At 39.8% G+C, this 27,491-nt stretch overlaps 1 pseudogene; it reads left to right on the forward strand.

Moving 5' to 3' along the window:
- Positions 1 to 1,306: 1,306 nt before the first annotated feature.
- On the forward strand, positions 1,307 to 22,850 carry LOC143272858 (vomeronasal type-2 receptor 116-like; annotated as a pseudogene).
- Positions 22,851 to 27,491: the final 4,641 nt, after the last annotated feature.

Consider the following 27,491-nt stretch of genomic DNA (forward strand, 5'->3'; position numbering starts at 1 on the left):
TTCTGCTCCTGGTACCACCAATTTACTTCAGAGAGGAGGATAGGCATCAAAGACATTCCATATGGAGTTTATCTTTACCTTGGCAAAAATAGCAATTTGGGCAAGAAATTGTTCTTGCCTGGACTGCTTGATCAAATGGACACACAGGACCCATAGGAAGGTGACCACAGAGATTTGCATGGCAAAATTGTCCTCCAGGTTCCTGCTTCACAGAGGAAACTGCCAGACATTCTACAGCACACTGAGAAAAGTGACTGAGAGACTCTAGGCCTGTGGACAGAAAACAGATAACCCAATTTTACAGAAAAACATTAGGTGACTATGCGGGCTGCCAGCTGTCTCTGTCTACTGTCACAAGACTCCCAAAAGTTGCTTGTGCCCTTCTTCTGTTTCTCAGATATTATATCCTTCTGAGGCCTTTGCTGGAGTTGAAGACTAGATAGTTATAATCTCCTCAGTCATGATAAAAGATAAGTTAGATATGAAACCTTAGACTCACAAATATAGGATAGATAGGATATTGATACAAGTTTAATTTTGTATCTTCTTTAATTTTGCCAAATACAAATAGACTAGATATTGTAATTGTAATTCTTGCTAGATAACTGTTTTGTTATATGTAATTTTACTATGTGAAAGTTAAAAACTTCCTTTTAAAAAAAAGATAAGGAAAGTGCTGTGGATAACGCTCTGTATAAATAGAATGCTGATTGGCCAGTAGCCAGGCAGGAAGTATAAGCAGGACAAGCAGATGAGAATTCTGGCAAGTGGAAGGCTGAGGCAGAGAGACACTGTCATCTGCCGCCATGAGAAGATGTTAAGATACGGGTAAGCCACGAGCCACGTGGCAAATTATAGATGAATAGAAATGGGTTCATTTAAGATACAAGAATAGTTAGCAAGAAACTAATGTCACACACTGATACATGTGACATTAGCAGACTCTGGAAGAGACTTTAATGCACCTTGTGACTACTGAACTCATTGTAGTAGTCTGGAGTTTCTTGTCTTAGGACACCACTGGCTACCTCACAATGGCACCTGTAAAAAGGAAGGCTGCCTATGATAGAACAAAGTAATGAATGCTGTTTTTACTTGGCTTTCTGCCTTGTAAATGGAGGCTAATTGGGAAAAAATTTAAAGACTCACACCTTGATAGTATGAAAACAGTGATTATTAAAAATCAAAACGTATTTTGCATCAGACCTTGGAGATAAGATTGGGACAAAAGGACAGAAGCTCCCAGCATTGCTCTGCCCATTCACACACCTATTATGCATTATATATCTTGACATTTACATGAAAAATGAAAACACACTTACAGCACATCCAGGGCAAACTCTTTCAAGTCCACCTGCACTTCACTGCTCTGCACTGCAATAAGGTAAAAGACACAACCTGTCACCAACTCTCCAGGCTTGTCTTCATTCTGCTTCATTCTCCAAAAGCACTTGGGGTGAGTGAGGTTGGACATGAGGAGGGGGATGTTCAGGAGCCAGAAGAAGAAATGCAGAGGGAGCATCAGGTCCTGCCTCCAAATCTCTAAGCCGGTAGTGTGGTCTGTGGGTGCATATCAGGTTATCAAATGGATAACCATGTATACACATCTGCTTTTATGTCTGCTGCCCTCTGAAGAAAATACTTACATGGATGAGATACCTTGCTTTCCGAGAGTCTCCACGACCCTGGAGAAATGTCCAGCATTCTCTGACCTAGGGCTCTACAGCTGATGTCCACAGCAGAGGTAAAAACATGGGTTGGAAAACAATCTGAGGACATCTCAGTCTCAGGTCCAATGACATCAACTCATATCCCTGGGTATTGAGGCTCATGGGAGAAAGCAATGTTGGGCAGATTGGTCCCAGGACAGTGACAATGAGTTATTTGTTTGAACACCTTTAGAAATGATCTCAGCAGAATGGATAAGAAGATGGATGGTTAGATGTGAAGGAAAAGAACTGAAACGACCCATGACAATCAGAGTTCATGTGGACACACTGTGTGTTCTATTCCCAAGTGTAAATAAGAGAGACTCACTCTCATGTGTATGGCATCCACCATTTAAAGATCATGAGCAGTATGGTCCATGCTACGTCAGTCACAGAGACCAAATATCCAACTAGTATCCCTTCTCAGAAGTCAGTTCCTTCTGATGACCTATTCCTTCAACTTAATCCTTTTTTATCAATTTGCTCATGCTTATCTCAAAACCCAGTAGTGACTCCAAAGAAGCACTGTGTCCAGTAGCTTAGAACCCATTAGTAACTGGGAATAAAGCCTGTGTTCAATGTGTAAGCTGTTCTTATTCCATTGTCATGCTCATATAATTGTGGCTGCATTCTAGAATATGCATTGCCAGTGGGAAAGCTCATTGATGAGTGTGGGCTGAGGAAACACCTTTAGATGATATGAACTACAGAGCAAACAGCACAAACATAGAGCAATTACTTGGTGTGGAGGGTAGAGATGTTATTTAGTCCTGGAGATGAGGTACACAGGGCTGGTGTTCTCTGGATCTTGTGGAATATTTAAAAATCAACATTTAACACATGCATGGCCCCCTAGTTCTGTGGTGAGCTGCCTAAGACTGTGTAAGATGTGGATATAGAGAGATGTGATGGGAGTAGATGTTCATATGAAAATGAGAAAATTCATGTTTCAAAACTGAATCTGTATTGATCACAGCAATCAAGAATAATGCTTTCTTTCTACTAATTATTGTTAGTTTTAAATTAGTGCATAACACAATGGGATTTAGTGTGGCGTTTTCATAGGTGTGTACCAGTGTACTTTACTGATGATTTCTCCTTTATTACCCACACTTGTCATTCATTTCCTATTGATTTTCTTACTCAGTACAAGTAGCTGCCTTCAGAGTTCAAGTCATATGTGTGTATGTGTTTCATATGAGAAAATATGTGGTAAATTTACACAATGGAGTGTTACTCTGCTGTTTAAAAAAATGACATCATCAGCTGGGCAATGGTGGTGTATGACTTTAATCCCAGCACTCATAAGGCAGAGGCAGAGGGATCTCTGTGGGTTCACGAAAGCTAGGTCTACAGAGCAAGTTCCAGTTCAACCAGAGATACACAGAAAAACCCTGTCTCCAAAACCAAAACAAAACAAAAATGGCATCATGAAATTACAGGCAAATGCATATAACTAGAAAAAAGAAACACCTTGAGTGTGATAATCTATGCCCAGCATGATAAATATGGAATGCATTCACTTATGTGTGGGTATTAGCCATTAGATAAATGATAACCAACCTATAATCCATAGACCCAGAGAGGTTAGGTATAGAAGAAAGCTCTTGGAAAATGCATGAATCTTTCAGGGGGAGAAATAGAATAGAATTTATGGGTGGAATGTGGGTGGGGGACAGGAATGGGGTGTCAGGTGAGCAAGGTGAAGAGAAATGGGGTTGAGGAAGGGAATCTGGTGAGAGACAACTGGAATTCAGGAGCAGTTGATCTCCTAGGTTGCTGAAAGTCATACAGACCTGCTCAGCTCATCATTCACTGTTTAGTTAAAAATTTTGGACTTTCTAACCATTATAGTTTCATCCAGTGGAAATAACAATAATTTTAATTTTTCCCGTCACAATCAAATTTTCTTTTCTGATTAAACTAGAGTGTCATGTAAAAAAGAAAATAATGAGAATTCAGGTTCTTTTCCCAATTATGCCAAGTTGTTTTTGTTGTTAACATTTGATCATTTAACATGACAATTTTTCTGGTAGGTGTTTTTTGCAAGACTAAGAAATCACACTCTTTTTTTTTTTTTTTTTTTTTTTTTTTTTTTTTTTTGGTTTTTCGAGACAGGGTTTCTCTTGTGTAGCTTTGCGCCTTTCCTGGAACTCACTTGGTAGCCCAGGCTGGCCTCGAACTCACAGAGATCCGCCTGGCTCTGCCTCCCGAGTGCTGGGATTAAAGGCGTGCGCCACCACCACCCGGCCACACTCTTAATATGGCATTAGTTTTAAATTTTTATTAATTTTTAATTTGTGTGTATATGTGTGTGTACGTGCACACATGCATTTGTGTGTAAACACAGACACTTAAAGTGTGAGTGTGGAAGTCAGAGGGTAGTTCTCAGAATCTATCCTCTCCTGTCACTGTGGGATCCTGGAATTGGTCTCAGAGCCTCAGGTCTGTCTGTGTCTCTTGCCAGTGAGACATCTTGCTGGCTTTGGTATAAGTTTTTAGTACATCTGCTGTTGTTACTAAAAACAGAAGTTGATCAGGTAATATGGCAGTTTAGAAGCCACGCTAGAACTAGCAAATGATTATAGTTGGGGAAACAAAGGGAACGTGATTATTTCATCACTCCATCAGCTGCTTCTCCAGTCCCTAGGATATAATTACTCAATATTCCAGTATCCATGGTGTCAGCACTCATTGCAAACAATAGTCTGAAGATATTTAATGGAAAATCCCAGATACAAGTCATTCATAAGTTCTAAGTGTCATATTAAGTAGCATGATAAAATACTGTGTCTTTTCATTCTTTCTTGTTTGAGACATGAATAACTTTGTCCAACATGTCCATATTGGACATGCTACCCACTAATTAGCATCTTGGCTATCAGACTAACAGTCACGGCATCTGAATGCTTGTGTTCATATAACACTTATTGAATTTTTTATTTGAGAAAAATTAGAGTGTTTGGACATTTCTAAGGCTTTTCATCTAGGCCTCATTTTCTTTTATGTGGTTGTATTTGTAGATTTTCTGTTCTGAGAATTCTAATTCCTCTCATAAAGGAAAGTGTTTTAAACTACATAATAGTTATATTAGGATTTTTACTTAAAAATTAAGGAAACCACAGTCTCCTTTTCACATTTAATTTAATTATTTTTCCCATTTTTTATTAAGAATTTTTCTACTAACCCTACATACCATCCACAGGTCCCACCTCCTCCCTCCTCCCACCCCGACCCTCCCTCCCAAGCCACTGCTTATCCCCACATCCTCCAAATAAAAGTCTCCATGGAGAGTCAGCAGAGCCTGGCACACCCAGCTGAGGCAGGTCCAAGGCACCCTCGGCCTCATGCCTGTGCGCAAAGTGCCACAGAGCAAGCACTGGGCTCCCAAAAGTCTGACCATGCACCAGGGACCAATACTCAGTCCCCCTCCCGGGTGTCCCCCAAAGAGTTCGAGCTAAACAAGTTTCCCCCATATCCAGAGGGCCTACTCTAGTACCATGGGGGCTCCAAAGCCACTAGTCCACAATTCATGGGTCTCCACCAATATGGACGGTTGTCTCTGCATGTCTTCCAATCATGATCTCACTGTCCACCCCCATCCGCTGAATCCCTCCTCTCTCCCACCGACTGGATTCCCGGGGCTCAGCCTGGTGCCTGGCTGTGGAATCCTGCATCTGCCTCAATTAGTCCCTGGGAAAAGGTCCTATAATCACTATTAGGGTATTCACTAGACCGGTTACCAGAGTAGACCAGTCCAGGCACCCACTCCATCACTGCCAGAAGTCCAAGCTGGGGTCTTCCCTGTGGATTCCTGAGAGCTTCCCCGGCACCCTGCCTCTTCCCACTCCCATGATGTAGGGCAAGGGATGGCAGACTGCAGCCCACAGCTTTGGAGAGGCTAGCTGACAGGGAGAGACACATGGTTGTCCCGTACAGGAGAAGTGGGTGGGATCTGCATGAGCCAGCTGAGGGTGGGGGCAGTGGCTGAGGGCAGGGAATGAGGGGTGAGAACAAAGGGAAATGGGAGGGTCCAGCTGGAGCAGGGGAGGGTGGGAGATCAGGCAAGCGGATAACATGATGACTTGAAACTTTAAAGGACTTCACGAATAAGAAAATTATCTCTGGCAGAAATGAATCCTATAATTAAATATTATTAAATAGAAACTATGCCTTATATGAAAATCAAAATATGGATGAATAGAAAAGTATATCATCTTTTTTTGGAAAATTCAAAATTACTGATGGTGTTCTCTTAGAATTGAGGTTTAAATTTTTCTCCAAATGGACTTCTCTTTCTATTTAATAATGTTATTTTGTATGCTGTGGTGTTCTGTGGGTTTTGCTGTTTATACAATATTTTGATTAACTTTTTGAATATATAATCTCTCATATTTACATCATACTCACCACCAAGTCCTCCCAGATCCAGCCCTTACCTCGCCTCCAGCATTTTAACCTCTGTATTTTATGTAAGCCACTGTGCCCTATGTGTTGCCCATATACTAATGGCTGGGAGGACATTTACTACAACATGGTTGATCTAGCAGGTGTCATACCTTTATTAATAACTGATTCTACTTCTGGAGGCTGTCACAGTTCAGTAGCTTCCCAGCCATGGGGATTAAGGAGCCACTCCCATCTCCATTCTTGGTTAAATGCATTGCTCATCTACAGGCTTTGTTCTGGCAAACACAGTTTGTATTAATTCATGAGTACAGCAGTCCTATTTTGTACAGAAGATATTGCTTTGATCAGGTGGTCCATAACCTCTGATTCTTGAAAACCTATTCCTATCTTCCGTCATGGTGGTCCCTGAGCCTATGTCAGTGGGTTGATATATTTTTCCAAATGTGACTGACCATTCTACTGATACTCACTCTCTGCACTCTGATGACTTAGGGCATCTGTGTTAACGACTCTCCACTGCACAAATGTGCTTCGCTAATGATGTCTAGAGATGCAATAAGCAGGAAATGTGGAGATATGAATTTAGAGGACTGTTTGATACTGTGTTCACTTAGATAATTAATAGGAGTGATTTGCCCTTGGGGATCTTGGCCAGAGTCTATCACCAGGCATGCATTTCTGTTTACTGAGCACACCTTGAATCCAATAAGAAAGTAGTTGGTTACCAATAGAACATTTATGCCACTGCTGCAGATAAGGCATATCCTGCCTTACCAGTTGTTACCATAGCTAGCCTGTAGAGGGGTAGTTTCATTTCTATGTTGATGAGTTTGATTTTAATTCATCATTATATACATTTAAATTTTCTAATAAAAGGATAAAATCAAACACAAAAATACACAACCCCTAAAATATGTGTGTATATCATGAAACAATCAACCTTTCCATGATAAAATTGCTTGCTTTCTTGATATCTTTGAAGCCTTATATAACCACAGTTACTATTCATTTATGTATGTAAATGAGCATGTGATATCAAGGAGCTAGTCACATTTGTCTTCTCACACTGATAGATGAACTTGGTTTTAGGATAAATATGACTGAACATAGAACATATTATGGAGTTCTGAGAGCTAAACTTAAAAAGATAATTTCAGACTCCAAACAGGAATACAACAACAACAACAAATACCCCATATTATACTGAAGGAATTGTATAAAGGCACGTCATTCTTAAAATTACAAGAAATCACCCAAATATTTACTCGTATTCTTTTTCCAGCATGATTGTAGCACAGAATTAAAAATTTGTATCTTCTTACAAAAAATGGATAGACCTCATGATCCTGGAACACTGAGGATAAAAAGGTTTCACTGTGTCTTTTATCCTCTGAAATGGATGGAGAAAGAATTGTCTTTTGGAATCCACTACAGACAATCTTAGACACCCTTGCCTTGTTGTTACAACACTTTATTCTTTATCTAAGCCATGACACAGGCTGTAATTTATTAAGGAAACCAAATAATATGAAGCCCATCCACATTTAACCTATTCTTATTTGATTACTTCAAAAACCAACCAATTTCTAAAGAAGAATTACAGGGTATCAGAAATTATATTATTATTAAAAGTTGTGGTAAGACACAATAATCTTCCTCAAGGTACAGGAAACTGGATGCAAGGTGATATTTAGTTAAAGCTGAGTGGTTTTCAGAATAGGAACCCTCTCACCATCTGTGCACAATGATCTACAGAGAAGCTGCTGTAGTGTTCACTAAGGGAGGAATACCATCTGCATTTTATTTTATTGTTCTGCAAAAGACCCAAAGTAAACTTTTACCATCGCATCATGGAACAAAACCCATAGACAACCTGATCTCACATGGCAAAAAGCATGAAGTAACACCACTGTAGTCAGGAAGAACAGAGATGCCCACTCTCCCCACTCCTTTACAGAACTATGGTTGCAGTACTACCTGGAGCAATAAGGCAAGAGAAAGAAGTCAGAGGACACAAAGAGAAAAAGAAGTCAAACTACCCATATTTGTGATGCCAAAAGTTCTACAGAAAATAATCTAGAAATGATCAACTGATTCAGCAATTTTGGCAGAAAGAAAATCGACTGCTCAAATGAATATCTTTCCAATTGATCAATAACGAATGCACCGAGAAGAAATTCATAAACATATTCCCATTCACAAGAGTCTCAAAAATTATCTAGTAATAAATCTGAACAAAGAGGTCAATATACTCTATAATGAAAACTTTAAACCTCTTAAGAGACAGAGAAACACAATAGAAAACAGACATTCCATATAAGTATATAAGAATTTAAAAAAATAAAACCAGAGATGAAAGTGGACAGATTACCACAGGAATAGGACATGATGTCGGCTCAGCTTGGTAACATTTCAGCTGTCTGTGAGGGAAAGAGGGCAAGCTTGAGTAACTCTTCATGGATAGGGAAATAAAGCTGACATAGTTGATGACACATCTATATTTTTGTAGCTTAGAAGAGAGAGAAGGAGAAGGAAGGCTAGAGCAGACACACCACTATTAAACCTCTGAATATTGTCTATAATTCTGCAGGACCTCAATCACACTGTAGTATCTGTACATTAATTAAGTAAAATTAACCCTGGTTCAGGGATCTCAGCCTGCAACTAGTTGAATAGAATTAGCCATGGAGCATTCAGATGAATCAGGAATATAGACAAAGAGACATCATAGGAAGGGGTAGGGAGTGATGCAGAATTTCGTGCTTTGTTTTGCTTTGGGACAAATGGAGAGACATGTCTATTGCTATGTCTCCAGTGAAACAGGAAGGTCAGATGGATGTTTCTCAGTCTCTCTAATTTAACAGATTTTACCCTCACATCTGATTTTTGAGTCTTTGTTAGTAAATAAAATGATAGCATCTTTGTTTAAACTTACATAGAACAACCACCATGTACCTAGGCCGGGGGACTGAAAGTCCCTCAAAGCTACAGCCTGAGTGGCTGTGACTGTGGGACTGTGGGGCTGAAGACAGTAATTAAAGTATCAGTAGATTCATGTGCAGCTGCTGAGCTGACAGAAGAACATCATTGTATGTTCTCATAAACCCATAGGAAGAGAGATTTGAACTTCAAATCAGGATTGCCCTAAATCATTCAAACCATTGCTGTGCATTTGAGTTGATTTTTATGACAATTTTCTTCTTTCTGATTGTTTCTCCCTACAGCTTACTTTTGGGCCCTTTGATGCTACCCTGAGTGAACAAAGGTTTTCTTCCCTGTACCAGGTGGCCCCTAAGGACACATATCTGACACTTGGCATTGTATCATTGATGATTAATTTCCACTGGAACTGGGTTGGGCTGTTCATCATAGATGATGACAAAGGTGCCCAGATTCTATCAGATTTTAGAAGTGAGCTGGAGAAAGGGGAGTCTGCATAGCATTTGTGGAAATAATCCTAGCTATCAGAGGTTCATTTCTGACCACACCCTGGAAAAATCAGGTGCAAATCCTAGAATCATCAGCAAATGTGATTATTATTTATGGGGACACTGATTCTCTGTTGATCTTAATAGTAAATATAAAGCAGAAGTTACTCACATGGAAAGTCTGGGTCCTGAACTCACACTTGGATCATTTCAAATTTGATAACTTTTTCCTGTTAGACACATTGCATGGGACCCTTATTTTTCACACCATAAGAAGAAGATCATTAATTTTACAGATTTTATCCAGACAGCCAATCCTTACAAATACCCACAAGACATTTATCTTCATAATTGTAGCATTCATTCTTCAATTGCTCCTTTTGGAGGGAAGACTGTAAAATTGTGCATAACTGTCTGTGTATGCCTCCTTGGGATTCTTGCCAGGGAAAAGGTTTGATATGGCCATGAGTGAAGAGAGTTACAATGTGTACAATGCAGTGTATGCTGTGGCCCACAGTCTACATGAGATGACTCTCAACCAAGTACAATTTCAAACACCTGGAAAAGAAAAAGAGATGGTATTCTTCCCATGGCAGGTAAGGGAACTCTGTACTATTATAACATTAGCAACATGCCACTCTAAGGGTTTATAAATGTGCTAAAACTAGACAATGCATAGTTTAGATTATTTTGTCAAAATCTATGACAGAGACTGTGCAAGGAGGAGTCTGCTTATCTTCCATATGTAGTTGTATTGCAAATGGTCATACAATATTTTTCAATAATAAAATTCCATTAACCCCAGAGATTTCACACAGCAGAAAAGACACAGAGAATTGTCATAATGGACATGGATACTTCTAAAATGCTTATGTTACATAAATGAACACTCATAAAATCATTCATTTCACATAGTGAAAATCTAAATATTTTCAAAACTTAATTGATGTGATTAAATACTCTTTTTTATTTTATTTATTTTGTTTTATGAAGATTAGTGTTTTGACTGCATGTATATCTGGGTGAGGGGGTCAGGTCCCCTGGCACTGGAGTTACAGACAGTTGTGAGCTGCCATGTGGGTTCTTGGAATTGAACCCCAGTCCTCTCTAAGAGCAGTTGGTGCTCTTAACCTCAGAGACATCTCTCAGGCCCAGGTATGAATATATTTTGAAAGAAGGTGGGAGTTTTCTCCATGTGCATATATGACTTAGGAGTGCTGGGTTCTAAGATTTCTAATAGAACTGATTGGAATATTTTAGAACCATAATGATGTTTCCAATATCCTTGGGTATAATTTGATTGATATGAGTGATACCTATGTTAAAGGTGTTTTTCACAATAGGGATTAAAATCAAGAAGAGATGCTGCCTAATTCTGCCTCTGTTGTACATCTCTGGAGTTTATGTAACGTAAGAGCATGCATCTCTTCCAGATGAGCCCTTTTCTAAAGAACACTAAACCCATCAATCATGCTGGAGACCAGGTAGTCCTGGATTGGAAAAGAAAATCACATGCAGAATATGACATTCTTAATTTTTGAAATTTCCTAAAAGGTCTTGGGATAAATGCAAATGTAGGAACATTTTCTCCAAATGCTCCAGAGGGCCAGAAATTGTCCTTATCTTCTTATATAATACAGTGGGCCACAGGATTAACAGAGGTGAGTTTCATCTTACTCCATTATTTTGACCTGTATATAAATTTCAAAACATGTATTTCTGTGTGTTATGACCCTTTCCTGCCCACACAGGACCAATTTATAAACACATAATGACCACCAATATAGAGAACTGTCTTCATATATAATTTTCTGAATGAAGTATTTATTTTCCAATCTGACCATTTATTTAATATACTATATACTGTATCTCTTTTAGGATGACTTTCATCATTGTCATAGATCATCTGACAAAAGATTTATTTTGGACCCATCTTGAAAGGTTTCAGTCAATGGTCAGTTGGCCTTTTGCTTCTAGGCCCCTGTCAAGACAGAAAAGCATGATGAGAATATTTAAATGTGTTACTTGTTTGTTTTGCTCTTTGCAGTATAGGAGGTTTTCCTTGGGTCACAGTTTGAAGGTATACTCACTCACTGCAGGAAGTCATATTTTTAGGTTGTAGAGATAGCTGTTCACATTGCATCAACCGTCAGGATGCAGAGATAGCTGAATGCCACTGTTATCATTCTTTCTTCCTTTACATTCATTAGGGACAAGGACCAATAAATAACTTGAGGTCACCCACTTTAGAGAGTTTTTTTTACCTCATTTAACCTGTAGCTGGAGTTTTCTCCAGTCCTGCCTAGCACCATGGTCCCTGAAACCACTTATAAAATAATCCCTCAGAAACTTACATTAATTAAACTCCAGGAACATTAGCTCAGGCCTACCATTGACTAGCTCTTACACTGAACTCAGCCCATTTCTGTTAATCTATATGTTGCCATGTGTTCTGTGGCTTTACCTTTTGCCTTTACATGTTGCTCCCTGGACAGCAGGCTGGCATCTCTCCTTGGCTGCCACCTCCCAGCTGCTCTTCTCTGTTTGTCCCACCTCTCCTATACTTCCTGCCTGGCTACTGGCCAATCAGTGTTTCATTTATCAATCAATCATAGCAACATATATTCACAACATACAGGACATCACACAGCAGTAACCTAATGTAGAAAACCTTTCACAGTAGTTCTCTTAGATTGGTTTCCACGGTGATTCTAAGATGAACCACTACCGTGGAAGACAAGATGAATACTTACCATGAAAGAAAAAAATTTATTTTCCTTTCTATCCAGGAGTCAAGAGACAATAGGTTTGTAATTTCAACAAGACATGCAAACAAGGACCTAAATTCTTACTTTTATGCCTCATCTCATAATCTTTCAACAATTTTTCAACACAGTGATGTTATTAGGGTCAAGCTTTTACTACATGGGCCTCTGAATGACTCACCTTAGCAATAAAAAGTTCAACTATCTGCATTTAGAAATATCAACATAAATAAATTGATAATTCTATATTCAAAAACATTCTACTGGAGGTTCCATAAAACATGACCCTTTGCTAACATTCATTTTATTATTCTAAGATCCTCGGTCTGTATGCAGTGAGAGATGTCATCCTTGATTCAGGAAAACCCACTGAGAGGGGGAGGCTGCCTGTTGCTATGACTGGAAGCAATACACAGAGAATGAGTTTTCCAATGAGACGGGTACATGTCAATCATGCAGAAAACATCACAGCTCTCCACATCTGCAATGTCCAAGCAAAGGAAAAATATCTATAAGTGAACTGCAATCAGTTCACATCTGTAAAGACAATCCTCTTCCTTCCAACTGTTAGAAAACAACACATTGAAATTCATTTTTCCCACTGAAATAACACATTCTTGATTTAAAATTCATACCTGCTTTGTATTCTTGAACCAATGTGAGCATGAATGCCTACAGAAAATCACTCTTCCCACACCAGTGCTGTATAATTCATTTCATAATAAACTTTGTCTTAGTTTCTTTTCTACTTCTATGAAAAGGCACCATGACCAAGCAACTTATGAAAGAAGATATTTAATTAGCGAACTATTTATGACTGTTAAGAGTCCATGAGGGCAGAAGAGAAGCATGTGTGGTAGGTTAAGTGAGAATGGCCCCCATAGGTTCATACATTTGAATACTTGGTCTACAGTTGTGAAACTGTTGGGGAAGTATTAAGAAATGTGGCCTTATTTAAGGAGGTCTGTTATTGAGGGTAGAAATGGTGCTTTAAAGCCTGCTTCATCCCCAATTCTCTCTCTCTCTCTCTCTCTCTCTCTCTCTCTCTCTCTCTCTCTCTCTCTCTCTCATCATGCCTATAGATCAGATGTTAGCTCTCAGCTATTTTTCCAGCTCCATCCTTCCATCCTGCAGCTTGCCATGTTCTCCATCTGGAACTGTGAGCCTGCAGGTTAAATTCTTTCTTTTATTAGTTGTCTTGGTTATGATATCTCGTCACAACAGTAGAAATTTAACTAAGACAGCATGACAACAGGAACAATTGAGACTTCACATACTGATCCACAAGTCGGAGACAGGGAGATATACTGTGAATGACAAGAACCTTAAAAACTTTCTACAGCAACAGCCCTGTCTCAAAAGGTCCACATCTCCTAATCCTATTTTCAAATAGCTCCACTAACTGGGGGCAAGTCATACAAATATGTGATGTAAGGGGGGACATTTTCGTTCAAACCACCGGAGTTTACTCCCTTACACCCATAGTCTTGTGAGCCTATCATAGCTTTATTTTTTAACTTTATTTAAATTTTAGGATAATTCTAAAAATTATACAATACATCTTGAGCACAACCTTCCTACCCTTCCCTCCACGCACCCACTCAAACTCCCCTTCTTCCACAGATCCACTGTTTTTCAGCTTCCTTCCAAAAATGACAGGCTTCTGAGTGATATGAACTGAACTAGACATAACAAGATGCATAACAACATAATAAGACTTAGCATAAACTCTCATATCATGGCTGGACCAGACAATCCAGTAGGACGAAAGAGTCCCATGTGCAGGCAAAAGATACCTCCACTTCCAACTGCTATGAGTCTCACAAAAATCCCAAGCTAAAAAAACACAGCATGTATTCAGAAGGCCTAGCACAGACCCATGAAGGATCTCTGATTGCTGTTTCAGTCTCTGTGAGCCACGATGAGTCCTGTTTATGTGATTCTTTGGGACATTTTCTCCTAGTGACTTCAACCTCTCTGGCTCCTATAGTCCTTCCTCCTCTTCTTCTGTGTAGTTTACCAAACTTCCTATAAAGTTTAACTATGGGTCTCTGCATCTCATAAGCTGCTGGAGTAGGTCTTCCTGATGATAATTGGGCTAGGCACCAATCAATGATTATATCAGAATATGATTAGAAATCATTTCATTGACTTTTTTCTTTATTTCTTTATTTCTTTTTTCTTTTAAGTAATGTGTGGTTCTCTTCTAAGACTCTGAGAATTCAGCTTCATGTTCCTGGCCATCCAGGCAGTGTCAACCATGGGTTGTTTCTCATGACTTGAGCCTCAAGACAGATCAGTCACAGATTGGCCATCCCATAAGCTTTGAGTCACCATTACCCCAGCACAGCTTGTTGACAGGGTAGGTTGTTGATGAAAAGTTTGGTTGCTGATTGGTGTCCAATTCCCAACAATGAGAGCCTAGCCTGGTGAAATAAGATGCATGGGTTAGGCTCCATTGTGGGAACCTGTTTTCGGGTTCCTCGTGGCTTTACCCAGCAGGTCCACATAGAGGATGATTAGGACCACGGGCCTGAATGCATGTGTCTGAGATGGTCTGCACTTTCCTGTGCTGCTGCGCCCCTTGGTGTCTCTATAAAACCCTGGTCCAGAGACAGTCAGGGCTCATTGGAAAAGGTTCCAGGCCTTCTCGAGGCTATCCTTTATTTTCTATCTGTTTATCTCCACAAGATTCTCCGCAATAAATCCTTCTATCTAATATTTCCTGCTGCTCACACTCAAGAAAACTCTGGGGAGCTGTGGGGTTGGTGGGTAAATGCCCCACACTCCATATCCTACATTACTAGGTATCCTCTCAAGGGTTACCCTCATAGCTTCAAGAAAGTCTCCACTGCACCAGATTTCCACATACTTCCCTATATATCCACCTATTCCAATAGTCTCTCCTCCTACTCTCTTCCTGTGTCCCCCACTCTGCACCTCATCCCTCCCATTCTCATCTCCACCTGCACCCAGAACACCCACAAAAATCAATTACATTTCCCTTTCCCAGGAAGATCAATTTGTCACCTCTAGAACTCTTCTTGTTACTTAGCCTCTGTGTGTCTGGGGATTGCAGTGTGATTATCCTTAACAGCTAATTTCCACTTATAAGTGAGTACATATCATGTTTGTCTTTCTGGTTCTGGATTACCACACAAAGCATGGGTTTTTTTCCTAGCTCTGTCCATTTACCAACAAATTTCATGATGTCATTTTTTTCTAACAGATGAATAATACTACGTTGTGTAAATGTGCCACATTTTCTTTATTCAGTCTTTGGTTAAGATATATATAGAGGTTTTCCAGTGTCTAGCTATTATGAACAACACTGTTGTGATCAGGGTTGAGCAAGTTTATTTATGGGAGGATGGAGGATCCTTTGGGTTTATGCCCAAGAGTGGTATATCTGGGTCTTGAGGTAGATCAGTTCCCAATTTTCTGAAGAATCACTATATTGATTTTATAGTGGCTGTATAAATTTTCACTCCCACCAGCATGGAAGTGTGTTCTCCTTGCTCTGTGTCTTCACTAGCATAAGTAGGCACTTGTGTGATTGATCATAGCCATTCTGACTGGTGTAAGATGGAATCTCGAAATCTTTTTGATTTGCATTTCCATGATGGCTAAGAATGTTAAACATTTTTTGGATGTTTCTCAGCCATTTTGCTTTCCTCTATTGAGAATTCTCTGTTTACTTTCAGACCTCATCTTTTCATTTGCCTATTTGGTTTGTTGATGTCTAGTTTCTTTAGTTCTTTATATCATTTGGATATTTACCCTCTGTTTGATGTAGAGTTGGTGAAAACCTTTTGCCATCTGTAGATTGCCATTTCTCTTATATATGGTATCTTTGCCTTAGAGTAGCTTTTCAGTTTTATTAGATCCCATATATTAGTTATTGATCTTAGGGCTTGTGGTATGGGTTCTCTGTTCAAGAAGTCACCTCCTGTGCGAGTGGCTTCAAGGATACTCCCCACTTCCTCTTCTGTTAAGTTCAGTGAAATTGTTTTCTTTTACAGTGAATCTGCTTTTATGTTGAGGTCTGATTCATTTGAGTTCTATGCAGGATAATGACTATAAATCTATTTGTGTTCTTTCACACACAGACATCCAGTGAAATAAGTACCATTTGTGAACAATGTTTTCTTTTTCCATTGTGTCTCTCTGGCTTCTTTATCAAAATTAAGGTATCCATAGGAGTGTGCATTTATGTCTGGGTCTTCCATTAGATTCCATTGATCAACCTATCTGTTTTTATGCCAATACTTTATGGGGTTTACTACTATAGTTCTGTAGTACAGGTTTAAATCAGGGATGGTGATACCTCCAGCAGTTCATTTATTGTACAAGATTGTTTTACCTATCCCGGTCTTTTGCTTTGCCATATGAAATTGAGTCTTATCTTTTCAACTCTGTAAAGACTGAGATTGTGTTGCAATTTTGACATGGATTGCTTTTGGTAAAATGGCTATGTTTTCCTATGTTGAACATACTGAACCATGAGCATAAGAAATCTTTCCATCTTCTTAGATAGTCTTCATTTTGTTCTTCAAACACTTGAATTTCATGTTATGCAAGTCTTTCACTTGCTGGGTTAGTGTTTCCCCAAAAGATTTTATATGGTTTATGGCTATAGTGAAGGGTGTTGTTTCCCTGATTTCTTTCTCAAACACTTTGTAATTTGTAAAAAGGAGAGCTACTGAATTTTTTAATGAAACTTGTTCCCAGCCACAATCCTAAAGGGTTTATCAGCTCGAGGAGGTCCCTGGCAGAATTTTGGCATCAATTATGTATACTGTCATATCATCTGCAAATACTGATACTTCCAAGTCTTCCTTTTCAATTTGTATGTCCTTTATCTCCTTCAGTTGTCTTATTGCTCTAGCTAGAACTTCAAGTACTATACTGAGTAGTTACAGAGGAAGTACACAACTTTGTCTTGTTCCTGAATTTAGTGGAATTTCATGAATTTCTCTCCATTTATTTTGATGTTGGCTACAGACTTGATGTAAATTGCCTTTGTGAAGATTAAGTTTGCTCCTTGTATCCCTAATCTCTCCCAGACTTTTCTTATGAAGGGTGTTGGATTTTGCCAAAGGACTTTTCAGGATCCAATGAGATAATCACATACAATTTTCTTTCTTTCAGTTTGTTTATATGGTGATTATATTTATTGATTTGCATATGTAGAAAGATCGCTTAATCTCTGAGATGAAGCCTACTTGATTGTGATTGATGATTCTTTTGATATGTTCTTGGATTCTATTTGCAAGAATTTTATTGTATTTGCACCTGAATTCAAAAGGAAAGTTCGTCTTTTATTCTCTTTCTTTCTTGACTCTTTTCATGTTTTGGATATCAGAGTGACCATGAGCTCAGAAAATGAATTCAGCAATTTTCCTTCTGTTTCTAATTTGTGGTATAATGTGAGGTATGTTGGTATAAGCTCTTCTTCAAGGTCTGGCACTGTGCTTTTTTTTTTTTTTTTTTTGCTTGGGAGAGTTTTAATGACTACTTCTATTTCCTTAAAGGTTATAGATTATTTAAATTGTTTATCTGGTCTTTGTTTTTCATTTTATTTTATTTTACAATACCATTCAGTTCTACATATCAGACATGGATTCCCTTGTTCTCCCACCTCCTGCACCCTTCTCTTCCCCCTAGCCTACCCCCCCATTCCCAACTTCTCGAGGGCAAAGCCTCCCCTGAGCACTGAGATTGACCTGGTAGACTTAGTCCAGGCAGGTCCTGTCCTCTCCTCCCAGACTGAGCCAAACGTCCCTGTATAAGTCCCAGGTTTCAAACAGCTAACTCATGCAATGAGCCCAGGACCTGGTACCACTGCCTAGATGCCTCCCAAACAGATCAAGCCAATCAACTGTCTCACCTATTCAGAGGGCCTAATCCAGTTGGGGGCCCCTCAGCCTTTGGTTCATAGTTCATGTGTTTCCATTCATTTAGCTATTTGCCCCTGTGCTTTATCCAACCTTGGTTTCAACAATTCTCGCTCATATAAACCCTCCTCTTTCTCACTAATTAGACTCCTGGCGCTCCACCCATGGAGTAGCCATGGATCTCTGCATCCAGATCCCTCAGTTGTTGGATGGGGTTTCTAGCATGACTATTAGGGTGTTTGGCCATCCCATCACCAGAGTAGGTCAGTTCAGACCGTCTCTCGAACATTGCCAGCAGTCTATTGTGGGCGTATCTCTGTGGATTTCTGTGGTCCTCTCTAGCACTTGTTTCTTCCTTTTCTCATGTGATCTTGATTTAATTTTACTAAGTTGCATCTATCTAGAAAAAATATCCATGTCTATTAGATTTTCCAATTTTTTTTTGAGTACAGTATGACCTAGTGATTCTTTGAATTTCCTTGGTGTCTGTTGTTATGCCCTCCCCTTGTCATTTCTGATTTTGTTAATTTGGGTATTACCTCTCTGCCTTTTAATTTGTTTGGATGGCAGTATATCTATTTTGTTGATTTTCTCAAAAACCAACTCTGTGTTACATTGAATCCCTGTATTCTTCTCTTAGTTTCTATTTTATTGATTTCAGCCTGCAATTTGATTATTTTTGCCATCTTCTCTTCTTGGGTGTTGTTGCTTCTTTTTGTACTAAAGCTTTCAATGAACTGTAAAGTCGCTGGTATGAGATCTCTCCACTTTTTATGTAAGCACCTTTTTCCAACATTTTACTCAGAGTTAATGTCTGTATTTGGGGTTTGGTGTGTTTCTTGTATGCAGCAAAACGATAGATTCTGTTTTCATATTCATTCTCTTACCTATGTCTTTTTATTGGGAAATTGAGTCCATTAATATTAAAAATATTAATGATCAATGATTGTTAATTCCTGTTTTCATGGTGGTGGTGGATTTAGAGTGTGTGTGTGTGTGTGTGTGTGTGTGTGTGTGTGTGTGTGTGTGTGTGCCTGTGTCTGTGTCTGTCTGTGTCTGTGTGTTTCTGTTCTTTTGTTTTTTGTTGGTATGAGATTATCTATTGACATAATGTAGTGGATGTAGTTAACCTCCTTGGAGTTTTGGTTGGCGTTTTGCTTCCTGTACCTTCTCTAGGGCTGGATTTGTGGGTAGATATTATTTAATTGTGACTTTGTCATGAAATATCTGGTTTTCTCCATCTAAGCTGATTGGGAATTTCGCTGGATATAGTGGTCTGGGCTGGCATCAGTGTTCTCTTAGACTCTACATAACGTCTCTCCTGACTCTTCTGGTTTTCAAAGTCTCCATTAAGAAGTTGGTTGTATTCTAATGAGTGGGCCTTTATATGTTATTTGTTTTTTTTTTCTTTTTGGGCTTCTAATAGTTGTATTAGAACATTGTTCTGTATGTTTAGGGTTTGATAATTATATAGCTTGGAGATATTTTTTCTGGTCCAATCTCTTTGGTGTTCTGTAGGCTTCTTGTACCTGTATAGACATGTCCTTCCTTAGGTTAGGAAAATTTTCTTCTAAGAATTTCTTGAATTTATTTTCTAACCATTTAAGCTGGTATTCTTATTCTATTATTATTATTCTTAGTTTGGTGTTTACATAGATTCCCAAATTTCCTGGATGTTTTATGTTAGGAATTTTTAGATTTAACATTTCCTTTGACCAAGGAATATATTTCTTGTATTGTATCTTCATCACTTGAAATTCTCTCTTCCCTCTCTTGAATTCTGTTGGTGATGCTTGCATGTGTAGTTCCTGTTCACTTACCCAGATTTTTTATTTCCAGAATTTCCTCCTTCTGTGTTTTCTTTATTGCTTCTCTTCCATTTTCAGGTCTTAAGTAGTTTCTGTCACCTGCTTGTTTGTATTTTCCTGTCTTCTTTGACATTCTTTAAAGAATTTATCAATTTCCTCCAGTTTTTTTATTTTCTTTTCCTCAATTTCGTCAAGGGATTTTTTCATTCCCTCTATCATCTTCATAAAGTTGTTTTTAAGGTTGTTTTCTTGTACTTCAGCACTGTTTGAATGTTCAGGTCTTTCTGTTATAGGGTAGCTGGGCTCGGTGATGCCATATTGCCCTTTCTGTTGTTGATTGTATTCTTATATTGGCATTTAGGCATCTAGGTTTGTACTCATTATACATCTTTAGATGTTTATTCCTGACTGTCTATTGAATGGGTGTTTTGTTTCTTGGATTGGATTCTGTTTCCTCTTTGGTCTTCTGGCCTAAGTGGCCAGGGATTCTGGTGACTAGGCAGTTTATAGGGTATCTCCAGTGGGGTTTTGTGGCCTACAAGACCTCTGGGATTTGAATATCAATCTGGCCTCTGTGTTCCAATAACCTAAGTGGCCTCTTGTGTTCTGGGTATCTGCTTACTATATGGGATTCCTAGTATTGCATAGGCTCCAATAAGGCAGAAGTTTTCTGCAGAGGTTGCAGGCTGGGATAGGGAATACAGATGGTGTGCAGTGGGGGCTGGTGGGGCAGCTTTGGTGAGTGTTGGCTAGTAGTGGGCAGTGTCTTCCCTTGGGACTCTAGAACCAGCCTGGCCTGAGGTAAAACAGAAGTCTTCTGCCTAAGGTGTGGACTGGATTATGGAGCCCAGAGGAGGGAGTACAGTCTTGGGCTACAGGACATGCTTTAAGGAGTGTTAGCCAGCACCGGCAGAGCCTGACCTGTGGTTCCTAGGAACTGCCAGAGCTGTTTGCTGGATAATGGATCTGAGTGAAGGGAATGCTAGGGTCCCTAGAACCAACCTGGCCATTGGTGAAGCAGAAGTCTTCTGCTGAAGTTGTGGGCTGGAATATGGAGCCCAGGGGAGATAGGGTAGCCTGGAGCTGTTGGGAATCCTGGGGTCCCTAGGACCAGTCTGGCCTCCATTAAAGCTGCCATAATAGTGGGCCAAAATATGGAGATGAATAGACATTTTTTCCTCTATTTTCTTCTGGCCTTAATGGACTTTTCCTTTATACTTTGATTTCCAACTTTGTGTTTTATGCTTTTGGGGTTTGTGTGTGCATGTGTGACAGAGTGAGTATTTAATTGTTGTTTGGTTTGGTTTGTTGTGATTTTGTTTTATCTTTTTTTAAAAAAGAGAGAAAGACAGGGTGTGGAAATGGGTGGACATGGAGATGGGGAGAATCTGAGAGGAGTTGGGGGAGTGCAAAATCGTGATCAGAATATATTAAATAGGGAGTGTGAATGGTAATGTGATGATATAAAGAGATTAAATATATATATATATCAAAAATTAAAAGTGTATAGAAATATGGACATTATTAAGACATTGAAAGTATAGCAGAAAATCCATAAGCATATATCATAAGCCAAGAGTAAATTGATAAGATATCAGGAACAGAGAGTTCAAATACTTGACCATAAAGACATAAGAATACATGAGTAGTTCTGTATTCTTGTAAAACAGATACAGCAATGTCACTCCAGGAGAGGATACCATAGGAGTAACAACAGAGAAAGCATGGGTGCTGCTTAATTTCTGTCAGCATGAAGTAGAAGGCAAATTGAGTTTAATCCTTCTGTATTTGTATCTGAAACAAAGCAAAGTGGTTCAGATATCATTGCAATATTCTCGAGCAGGTAAGTGACTTAGAATAAAAGGGGGAACCTGAGTATGCATTCATAACCACCTGCATTTCTGCCAGATGTGGATCAGTGTATGAAGTGTCCAGAAACACACTATGCAAATACTGAGAAGAGCCGCTGCAAACATAAGACTGTGACATTTCTGCCCTATGAAGATCCCTTGGGGAAGATATTCAGCATCATGTCCCTGGGCTTCTCCTCACTCACAGCTGTTGTTCTTGGGGTGTTTCTGAAACACAGAGACATTCCTATAGTCAAGGCCAATAACCGGCATCTCAGTTATGTCCTGTTCATCACTCTCCTCCTCTGTTTTCTCTGTCCCTTGCTTTACATTGGCCATCCTAACACAGTCACCTGTATCCTACAGAAGAACATATTTGGACTTCTGTTCACTAAGGCTCTTTCCACTGTGATGGCCAAAACTCTCACTGTACTTAAAGCCTTCAAGATCACTACTTCAGGGAGAATAAGGAGGTGGCTGCTGATTGCAAGGGCCCCTTATTTCATCATTCCTATCTGCACCCTGCTGCAAGTTGTTCTCTCTGGAATCTGGATGGCAACCTCTCCTCCATTTATTGACAAAGATGTCCTTTCAGAACATGGACACACCATCATCATTTGCAACAAAGGCTCAGCTATTGCCTTTACTGCATCCTGGGATACCTGGGGACACTGGCTATAGGGAGTTACCTCATAGCTTTTTTGTCCAGGAATCTGCCTGACACATTCAATTAAGCCAAGTTCCTGGCTTTCGGCATGCTGGTGTTCTGCGGTGTCTGGGTCAGCTTCCTCTCTGTCTACCATAGCACCAAGGGGAAGGTCATGGTGGCTATGGAAGTCCTCTCTACCTTGGCTTCTAGAACATCACTCCTAGGCATCATCTTTGTTCCCAAGTGCTACATCATACTATTAAGACCAGAAAGGAACTCACTTCATCACATTAGGGACACAACATATGCTAGAAGAACAAACCTTAAAACCTAGCTCCCATATTTCTTAAATTAAAGAGTTTTGATGTATAATTGTTCTCCACTCTCTGAAAACTCACATATGAAATCATAATTTGGCATTTGATCCCATAAGCTATTATTTCTTTAAGTAATCATATTAGGCTAAATGAATTTTGCATCAATCCTCTTATTCATGTTGGAATATAGCCTGCAATTTGAGTTCTCCTCTTACATTCATTATTACTTTTGTGTTATTGATTTCATTTACTGATGAAATGCTAATTTGGGAATTTTCCACTTGGATCATTCACGTATTTTATTAATTTGACCACTAGATTATTCCAAAAAAAATATTTCTGCTGTCAATTACATATGTTGATGAACAGTTTCAAGAGTTATACATGTAAATATTAAACATTTTTAAATTTGACATTCATTACAACAAATTTGTGATAATATAGTGTTTTGTTTCTGAAGCCCTTGAGACCATTCTCGAAATTGTCATGTGTTCTTTTCTTATATGTTTTATTCTGAAGAAATTCAAATTATTCACATTCGATGCAGCTTTTCATAAAGATTATACTGTACCAGAAAACTACATAATGAGCTACATACTAAGTTCTTGCAAACTCGGGACCTCATTTTATAACCCAACTCCAAATGTCAACCAGAACAGCCAATTTGCAGTCAACACCTGCAGCCTCTCTTGAATTATGATGCCCTGTGCAAAATGCCCAGATGTAACTACTCCCACTGACTCTGTACTCACTTCTCTGTGTTACTCTAAACATCCAAGCAGCCTTTATCTTGTCACTTCCTCACAGTCCTTCACCTTTTGCTAAAGGAGTGTGTATTCCTTCAACTCATACAGACTGGAAAAGACCTACAATCCAGGAAGGCCATTTGCAGCCATTGAAGCAGAGGCTTCTCTATATCCTGGACTCCAGATAGAATCAGCAGAAGATACTTGGCACTCAGCTTCAGAACCTGTCTGTGTGATGCCTGTATGTGAACAAAGACTTAGTGAACCATGTCTGAGAGAGCCAGATCAGTCAGGAAGACAAGGGTAAATTATAATCCATAAAGAAGATGGGGACTGGCACACATTCTTATACACACAGGGTTCCCAATAGAAGAAGAGGATGCTTCATGTGTCGATAAAGCCCCAGGACTCTTCCCATGATGTACTTCCCTCATTGTCATGGAAATACACTTTGTTCAGTTGGCTGCTCCATTCAAATACTGTGTGTGTGAGTGTGTGTGTGTGTGTGAGAGAGAGAGAGAGAGAGAGAGAGAGAGAGAGAGAGAGAGAGAGAGAGAGAGAATGTATAAGAGAAAAAAGGGAAAATGGAATAAAATAAAATAAGGGAAATTTTTTTACTCTCATCATGGAAGCTGCAGTGTGAGACAATGATTCATGCCATGAACCCTTTGTGCATTTATCTTTACTTGCAAGTGTTCATTGCAAAGAGTCATTAGTCTGGTTTGAGGCCTTTGGTTTCTACTATCTTATCGATGCTGGGCCCTCACTAGGGCTCCTCCTGGATATCCTGTTGTTGCCCTGTGTTTTAGAAATCTTGAGACTTTAGGTATACAGACCAGGTCTCTTCACAAGCTCCAGCACATCATAGATGGGGTGGATAGTGGCATAGGTCAAGTCATATCCTTAGGTCTGGGCCTGTGAAACTGTAGGATTGGTCTACCAGATGTCAAAAGGGGACAACTCTCCCATGCTTACAACTTCGGGGCTGGCTCACACACCCTGCACTAACAAGTATGGATCGATTGTGCTGCACTGGTGATGTACAGGGGCTGCCCTCCCAAGTGTTGCACTGGTGGTGGTCAGGTATACCTCTCCCACGCTATGACCACAAAGCTAGCTCTATCACTTGCCCCATATATTAATGGGCATGGGGGAAGAGGGCAACTCTCCTCCAAGATACCACCTCAAGACAGATGTGTAACAGGGACAGAACTCCCATGCTCAAAATTTTTAAGCTGGCTCATTCACAACCACACTAACAGGTTTGGCTATATTCTGATTTTCTCCTGAAGTATGGGGTTTGCTCTCCCAAGTGTTGCAGCTGCTGGGGGTCAGAGATAGTTCTCCCGTTCCTATAACCATGGGACATCTGTATGGTCATGGCATGGGTAGGCATGAGCTTGCTTCCCCCCCTTCCCTCACCCAGTAATGCCTGGTTCATATGGAAGAGCTGGCCCTATAGACATAAGTGCTCAAGGCATTCTTTTAATTGATGTCCCTTCTTCTCAGATGACTTCAGATGTGGTGACTCAGATGTGTCAAGTTGGTAGGAAACCATCCAGCACAATTGACCCCATATCATCTTGACACACAAATACATTACCACAAAGTTACCTTTCCTTTCCCATTCATCCCCGAGATCTCAGATTAAATTCTAAGTAGGTGCTGGAGAGATGGCTCAGCATTTAACAGCACTGGTTATTCTTCCTGAAAACCCAGGATCAAGTCCAAGCACCAACATGGCAGCTCACAACTGTCTGTAACTTTCTTCCATGGGATCCATAATCTTGACACAGATATACATTCAGGCAACACACCAATGCACATAAAATAAAAATAAACAAGTATTTTTAAAAACATAAATAACTTCAAAATACCCCACAGTTTTAAGTGTCCCAAAATGGAACACACTAAAATTTCACTCAGAGGTTAAGAGTACTGGCAGATTTTCCAGAGTACCTGAGTTCAACTCAAAGCAATTGCATGTTGGCTCACTACCAGCTATAATGAGAGCTGGAGCCTTATTCTGGCATTCAGAAATACATGCATGCAGAACACTATACATAATAAATAAATCTTTTTTTAAAAAATGCAGTACTTCTGGGCAGTGGTGGCACACACCTTTACCCCCAGCACTCAGGAGACAGAAACAGGTGGATGTCTGTGATTTCAAAACCAGTCAGATCTACAGAGTTAGTCCCCAGGCCAGCCAGTACTACACAGAGAAACCCTGTCTCAAAAAATACCCACAGAAAAATCAATCCCTTTATCATATCCAGATCTTTAAAACCTAAAAATGTTTTTAAAAGTTTGAAATCTCCCAAGTGTGGGCTCTTAAAAAAATAAAAATTAGGTTAAATAATTCCTTACTTCTAGAATGAAAGGCACAAAACAAAGTCTCTCTCTGACAAATAAAATCCACTCTCCAACTATGTCATAGTTCGATTTCCAATGTCTGAATCCACTTACTAACTTCTGGGCTTCTCCAAAGGGCTTAGGGCACTTCTTCAGCTCCATCGTCTGCAGCACACACAGATTGCCTTCCAGGCTCAGGATGGCTCCATTCTCTAGCTGCTGCTGTTCTTGTCAGTCACGCCACTGTACTGACATCAACCACAATGATGGGTCTTCTGCTGCAAAGTGGCTGCACTTTCATCAATGCTTCTCATGGACTCTCTTCATGGTTCCAAGTCTCAAATTCTCTGTGTGACTCCTTTAATTTTGGACCTTCAACTGCTAGTGTGCTTCCACCATCACCAATGGCATCTCCTGGCTTCTCACAGTGCCAAGTCTCAGCTGGAATCCATGGCCAAATCATGCCTTCAAAACCAGTACCACCTGGGTGACTCTCACACCATCAAATTTGACTGCCAGCATGAAATACAACTGCCTCTGGGACACAGCATCCGTGTGACATCAGGAACCACTTCTCAGAACATTTCAACTCAGCAATGCTGGGCTTTTTTTTGAGACATGGTTTCTCATTGTAGTTTTAGTACCTGTCCTGGAACTCACTCTATAGCCTAGGCTGGCCTTGAACTCACAGAAATCTGCCTGGCTCTGCCTCCTCTGTGCTGGGATTAAAGGCGAGTACTACCACCACCAAGGGCTCTTATTAATCACCACTAATTTCTCAATTCCAGCCAACCAGCATCCAGTATCTCAGTAAAACAAAGGTTTCCCTTTAGCAGTTCAGATATTTTGTTAATCATAGCTGGTTATTCAGCCCCAGGAATCAAGACCACAGAATCTTAATTCAAAATAACAAATGCCTCCAATAGAGACTTTAAACTTCCCTCTGAAACTTCACAAGCCATGCTCCCATCTTCTGCATTGCACTCAACATTCTTATATTCCAAGCTACTACAGAACAGCTCCCATTAGGTAAACACTCAAAGGATTTTCTTACACAATGTTTCAAAGTCCCTCCATAGTCCTCCTACAAAACAACATGGTCACGTCTGTAAAAGCAAGACCCCACTCCTGGTACCACATTGTCTTAGTTAGAGTTTCTATAGCTACAATAAAACAACATGGCCAAAAACCAATTTGTAAAGGAAAAGGCTTATTTTGCATACACTTTCACATTTGAGTCCATCATTTCAGGAAGCCAGGATCAAAATCAAACAGGAACTGAGGCAGAGGCCATGGAGAGGTGCTGCTTACTTCCTTGCTCGGCCTGCTTTCTTATAGAACTCAGGACCACCAGCCTGGGGATGTCACCACCCACTTTGAGCTGGGACATCTGCTAAAGTGAAACCTTTGTTTTACTGAGATACTGGATGCAGGTTAGCTGAGTTGAGAAATTAGTGGTGATTAAAAAGAGCCCTCAGTGGTGGTAGTGCTCACCTTTAATCCCAGCCCTCAGGAGGCAAGGTAGAATGCATGTGTAACAGTAGATGACCAAAAGAA

Source organism: Peromyscus maniculatus, chromosome 1 (assembly GCF_049852395.1).
Source record: "Peromyscus maniculatus bairdii isolate BWxNUB_F1_BW_parent chromosome 1, HU_Pman_BW_mat_3.1, whole genome shotgun sequence".
NCBI classification, from domain to species: Eukaryota; Metazoa; Chordata; class Mammalia; order Rodentia; family Cricetidae; genus Peromyscus; species Peromyscus maniculatus.